The sequence below is a fragment of the Hypanus sabinus genome, chromosome 13 (assembly GCF_030144855.1).
Source record: "Hypanus sabinus isolate sHypSab1 chromosome 13, sHypSab1.hap1, whole genome shotgun sequence".
NCBI lineage: Eukaryota > Metazoa > Chordata > Chondrichthyes > Myliobatiformes > Dasyatidae > Hypanus > Hypanus sabinus.
This window is the reverse complement of record NC_082718.1, coordinates 70,612,237-70,618,773: the sequence shown is the minus strand read 5'-3', so window position 1 is coordinate 70,618,773 and position 6,537 is coordinate 70,612,237. Positions and strand designations below refer to the sequence as shown.

Sequence of the window (6,537 nt, the reverse complement as noted above, 5' to 3'; positions counted from 1 at the left end):
GGAAATCCAGGCAACACACATAAAATACTGGAGGAACTCAGCAGACCAGGCAGCATCTATGGAAAATAGTACAATTAACATTTTAGACCAAGACCCTTCATTAGGATTCATGGGTTGACTGATTACACTTTTCCATAGATGTTGCCTGGTCTGCTGAGTTCCTCCGGCATTTTGTGTGTGCCCTTATTTATCACAACGGTTTCTAGTATGCCACACTTAATATTCTGGAAGAACTCAGCAGGTCAGGCAGCATCAGTAGAGGGAAATAAACAGCGGGTGTTTTCGGACTGAGGGACAGAGGGGAGAGAGCCGATATAAAAAGTGTGTGCATGGTTTGGGGGGGTTACGGGAGGAGCTAGTAGGTGATGAACAGATGAATGAGACCATCTGGAGGGACTGGGGGTGGGGTAGGTGAGTGAGGAATATCTGAGTGATTGTCTGGTCAAAGACCAGGAGGAGAGCAGAAATCACAGAAGTATGTTTGGCGTCAGCCCAGTAAATCGATGGGATTGCTTCAGATATAAATTAGTTTAATTACCTTGTAGCGATGCGCTGAAATAACGACACACAGCCGGTAAGTCATTTCGAGACTAGTTTATTCAAACCGCGGTCCCTAGCACCCGCCCTCTCCGGGCGGAAATGACGTCAGAGGAACATGACCAAAGTCTCCCCCCGCGCGCTGGCTATTTGTGAGCCTGCGCAGAAAGTGGGTTGGCACAACCTAATCCAAGCATAAACTAAACTCATTTACCATACGGTTGTCAGCTTAATTTTTTCGGTAAAACAGACTTTTGTAAAATTCTGGTTAAATTTATTTGTTTTTAAAGTTGGTATTGATATCTTTTATTTGATCTTTATCTGCATTCTCAGTCAGGATTCAATTCTTCCCACAGGTTGGGTTTAATCCACTCAGGGTTCTCCGGAAGCGGAATAAAGCCCTTCAAAAAATCAAGAAAATGCTTTTGAGAGGAGAGCTCGTGGCCACGACGGTGAGTTCCAGTGGCAGTCACTAGATCAGACCCCTTCACAACAAACTCGTTTCCAGCAGCTCAACGTCTGATATTTTTAGGTTCTGCCCATAGCTACAGAAGTCATGGATCGGTTAGAGCGACGTGAAACTTGTATCACAAGCACTCATTCTGCCTTTCGTTTAATCTGAATGAGAATATTCTTTGGAAAATAATACTCTGATCAACCCAGGCTTATTAAATGTAGAGTCACACAGCAGAGACCCGGAGGCTTCAGCTCATTGTGGAAAAGTGACCAGCTTAGCCATTTACCACCACTTGGTCAGATACTCCTTGAACGTGGCCATGTCTGTCTCCACCACTCTCTCGAACAATGTGGTCCACAATCCTCTAGATGTGAATAGTCCCTGCAGATCCCCTATAAACATCTTAGTCCTCACCTGGGTGCGTGGAATGGGCTGCCAGCAATGGTGGTAGAGACAGATACAATAGAGACTCTCAGATAGGTACATGGTGCTTAGAAAAATAAAGGGCTGTGCCAGGCAATTTCTAGAGTAGTTTCTATGGTCGGCACAACATTGTGGGCTGAAAGGCCTGTAGTGTGCAATGTTGAAAATATTCTCTCTTAATTTTGTGCACTTCTACTAGGTCCCTGCCCTTAGCCTCCTCTGCTCCAGGGAAAACAAACCAGCCTATCCAGTCTGTCCCCATAACAGATGCTCCATCACACACAACATCCCTCTGAATCTCCACTGCTGCCTCTCCAGAGCAATCACATCTTTCCTGTAGTGTGGTGTGTATAATACTCCAGCTGTGGCCTGCAGAAAGGTTTCATAAAGTTCTTGTGTTTGTCTTCCTGGCCAGCAACCCACATGCCTTCCTTACCCATATAACAGCCTCATCCTATCTACCTGTGTGCCTCCTTCAGCAATCCATAGACTTGTACACCCAGCTGTCCATGCTATAACAATCAGCAGAAACTACCTCTCTTCAGCCCAGTTCTCAGGGCTGATGCTCAGGTGGTGAGATCTCTCTCAGCTGATGCAGAAGATTCACCAGCAGCTCAGGCTGGAACACCAGACACATAGCGGCAGCATCCAAACAGGCCTTTCACCAGGACACTCACTGACAAGTCTGTACATCTCCTGATTCCCATCGATCCCCCCCCCCCCCCCCCCGGTCTCTACACTCAATCTACACACACCACAGGCAACTGAGAGCAGCTCATGCATTTTTGAGATATGGAGAAAACCTATGCAATCACAGGGAGATTGCGCAGCACCCCAGATCAGGAATTGAGCCCCGATTCTTTGGAGTTCTGAGACTACTTCTCTACTACTGATACACCACTCTGCCTCTTGCTCTTTCCTTACCTTCGCCTCACCTCATGCTCCAAGGTAAAGGCAAGTTTACGTATGCACAATGCAATTAAATTGGAATTGGTTTATTGTTATCATATATACAGTGTCTTGCATGTTGTTTATACAGATCAGACTCTGAACATTGAGGTCGAACAAGGTAAAACAATAACAGAATGCAGAATAAAGTCGAACAGCTACAGGGAAAGTGCAGAGCAGGTCAAGGAGGTAGAGTGGGAGAGCAAGCTCAGGTTCAAATTCAAGTTCAATTAACCACCTATGAATACAGCAAAACGAAACAGTGTTCCTCCGGGCCAAGGTGCAAATCATATTACCAACAGCACACAGTGTACAGCAGAAATAGCATATTTGGTTACAAACAGAAAAACATCCAGTCATGAAGGAAAAGTAATTATATAGCCCAAGTCCCTGAGTGGCATGACTGTGGATTTACAAAAATTTGTTCAGATTCAGCTTGCTCTTCCACTGAGCAAACACTGGGGAGTAGCACAAAGTCAACACCAGAGGACAGTACCAAACACTGGAGAGCAGCACCGAGCGAACACTGGAGAGCAGCACCGAAGGGCAGCAATAAGCGAACACTGGAGGGAAGTGCTGAGCAAACACTGGAGGACAGCACTGATTGAATTCCACCATGCTCCATAGAGAATCTTTCACTCTGCCTTGGTGTCCCCTCTCCCTGGTCACCTGCAACAGGTGACCCCGTGGTGTGGCTCTAGTCCAGGCATGGGCAAACTATGGCCCGCGGGCCATATGCTTTTTAAGCTTTTTAATCTGGCCCGCAGAACTTGATGAAATTATATTAATAAACCTTGTTAACGTTTTTTTCCCCGCAATTCTGGCGTTTTCCCAATAGATGACGCACTCTATATACATTGACCTTTGTTGAGGTGCAGCGTATTACTCCACATTTGCGCTTTACTCTTTGTTCGGCTCGACCAATTTGTGTGAACAGGCGTTCAGCGTCATGAACATCAACAAAGCCAGCCACAGATCCAAGTTAACTGACCAACACCTCAGATCCATCCGGAGAATCGCCACAACAAAACTAAATCCAGACTTTGATGCGCTGGCTAAAATGGGAGACCAACAACACTGTTCCCACTGAAATTAAAAATAAGTTTCTTCATTGTGTTATGTAAAAAATGCATTTGAAAATATTTTTTTCAATAAGCCTTACATGTTACATGTCATTTCTGTTAAGTGATGGACATGAGTAGTGCGCAGGTGCACGTACGTTCTCAAAATAACAAAATGCGCTCCAGATCAAATAATGCGCTCCGCATACTGGCGCGCTGTCATTGTTCTGTCTTTGTGCTGGTCGCTGTTGAGTTTTGGCACAGGGGACAATTGAATAAGAAGGAGCAGGACAAGTAGACCCGCATCTCCTACTGTTTTTGAAATAAAGACAGTCAGGAGGAGAGTGATGATGATAATATCTTGAAGGATAACAGAATTTTCAGTGCTTTAAAATAATAACTGTTACTATTAAAAAAGCTGTATTTTATTCATTTAATTTTCAGTGTTTTAAAAGTCATTTCAATAAATAGCTAAATACCATGGGACTTCAAAGACAGATATTTTGTTGTAATTTTCATTTTCATTTTCAATTGAAATTAAAGCACATGTTTTCTACATATCCTGTGATATTTTATTTTCTCTTATGAGGTGTATTACCAAAACACTCCGTCCATCTGCTCCTGGTCCGGCCCCCCTGTCAAATTTTAGAACCCTTTGTGGCCCACAAGTCAAAAAGTTTGCCCACCCCTGCTCTAGTGCCACAACCAAGGCATTGCAACTTCCCTGCTGTTGGCTTTGCCAATGAACCAGTGAACTGGACTGGCAGAATTCTACATCAACAATGTCCAGAAGGCTGTTGTGATCCCAATAAAAACATCCAAGACAATCATTCACTCCATTTGTTGGACTGTGCACCTTCTTGGCACAATGGTATGTAACAAGTCCAGGTGAAAACACAACAGTGCCAACTCCAGCACTATCGAGAAACTCACTGATGGGATCGTCTTGCAGTACCTGATGTTCCTAGCATCCCACAGTGACTTTTGATTGTAAACAACATATACAGGGTGAAGAAATGCACTTTTGATTGGACACTGAGTGGCTATAGTGGCCAAGTGCACCCCATCTTAGAATGCATCCATCTTACGAAGTAATTACCTTGAGCACAGGTACAGGTTGTCAGGAATCATGTTGTGAGTATCACGGTTATGAGTGAAAGATGTTCGTAATTGGGAGTTTAATATCCAAGGATACACAATCTATCAAAAAGACAGGCAGGTGGGGAGAGGAGGAGGAGAGGCTCTGTTGGTAAAAAATGAAATGAAATCTTTAGAAAGAGGTGACATAGGATCAAAAGATGTAGAATCATTGTGGATAGAGTTAAGGAATTGCAAGGTTAAGGAAACCAAAATGGGAGTTAGTTACAGGCCTCTGAATAGAAGGCAGGATGCGGTCTACAAATTACAGCGAGAGATAGAAAAATCATGTCAAAAAAGTAATGTTACATTAGTGTTGTGATGGAAAATAACTGGTTCTTTGAGCCTCAACAGTAGAGGCCTGGACACACACAATTTTAATAATAAGTAATTTATTTACAAGGGGAAGTCGGGTCAACACAAGCAACTACAATACACAGGAAGCGGTGTGGGGACAGGGTACGGTTACACAAACAAAGAACAAGGGAAAAGCACTACAACAGCTATCCCCCTTGACCTTGGATAGCTGCAGCTCCCTTAACAGGACAAACCATAAACCTTCCCAAACATAAATCAATCCACTTACTTTCAATGAAGTGGTCTGTAAGAGAGGGCTAGCCAAGGCCAAGTCTCACCTTTTAAAGCATGGGGCTGGGCGAGTTAATCCAATTAAGGTGACCAATAATTTAGGTGTGCATTGATTAGTTGGGAGGGACCAAATGTTGATTGGCATGTGGTGTATCCTCCGACCAGCCAGGTGGCAGTGCATCTGTCACGTGGCCGGTATCTCTGGCTACACTCCACCCCTCGGAAGACACACCACATCGCCAACACACATAAGAGGGTGAAACAAAATCGCATATTACAGAAATAACCAATTTTGAGCAGCTAAGTAATTACAGATTACTTAATCAGCTGCATGCGCAACATAGTATAGAAATGGCTATGAGTACAAGAATGAGGGTGATGGACCAGTGAATGACAGTTGTCCACCACCCCCCTAGGGACCCAAACGGCCACCAATTGCCCCATGAGGTGTTGTGCTGGAGGAGCCGGTCCCTTGAATTTTGAATTTTAGCCACCCAGTCCCGAATGTGAGCTGCCAAGTGAGTGATGTTGCTGGACTCATCAGGGATAAAGGTTACCTTACCAACCACCGCACACGTTCCACCATCAGCAGCGTGTAGGTGGTCCAGGGCCATTCGGTTCTGCAGGGCGGCCATCCTGACAGCTGTCAGTTCTGCCGCCGTTCGGGTGAGGGCATCCTCCGTGTGTTGCAGTGCCACTGCCGTCTCGTTGGCCAGAGTCTCGACCACACTGGCCATCTGGATCACCTCCAGGGACAGCCATAGCTGGGAAAGGCTATCATCCAGAACCTCTGGGCCTCTGTAATTGCCCTCCTGTCCCGGTGGCCGCTGTACGTCGGATGCTCCCCAAAGTCATTCAGGGGGTGGATGAAGGGCACCACATAAGCTGGACAGCAGCAGCCGTTCCAGCTCGTGGGAAGCCACGGGTAGGCGCGGTGGCCGCAGATCCAGTGGGTCCCGTTTAGGGTCCAGGGAGCTCGCAGCTTAGCGGCATCGTCGGCAGTGGTCACTGGGGCACCCGGGTACCTGTTTCGCTGACAGTTGCTGTGACCAACGGAAAAGTTAGAAGTGTGCGCATTGCGGACTCTGCACCAGCATTTGTTAGGTATACTCAGTGGCTGTGGAATAACTCTGAGGGTGGGGACTCGGGTGGAGGTCAAATTGTAGGGAGGGAAATACCAGTTCCTGAAGCACCCACCCCATCGGGGGTCAAGGGACGAGATGTTGTGTAGTGGGGAGGAGAGTGGTGGGGGACTGCCAGCAGCCCCCCCCCCCCCCCCCAAACAGATATACCAAAACCAGCAGGAGCAAACAGTCTGTGTAAACAGTTCATCTCAATGTCATCCAGCGGGATCGGCTTGAGTGGCAGCGCATCATCAGCGTGTGC

The 6,537-nt window shown here is 46.2% G+C and overlaps 1 long non-coding RNA gene across 1 annotated transcript; it reads left to right on the top strand.

The window, feature by feature from the left end:
- Window positions 1-619: 619 nt before the first annotated feature.
- On the top strand, window positions 620-3,984 carry LOC132403970 (uncharacterized). The gene is made up of 2 exons (XR_009515404.1): window positions 620-778; window positions 894-3,984. It is a non-coding gene; the product is annotated as an uncharacterized LOC132403970 (long non-coding RNA).
- Window positions 3,985-6,537: the final 2,553 nt, after the last annotated feature.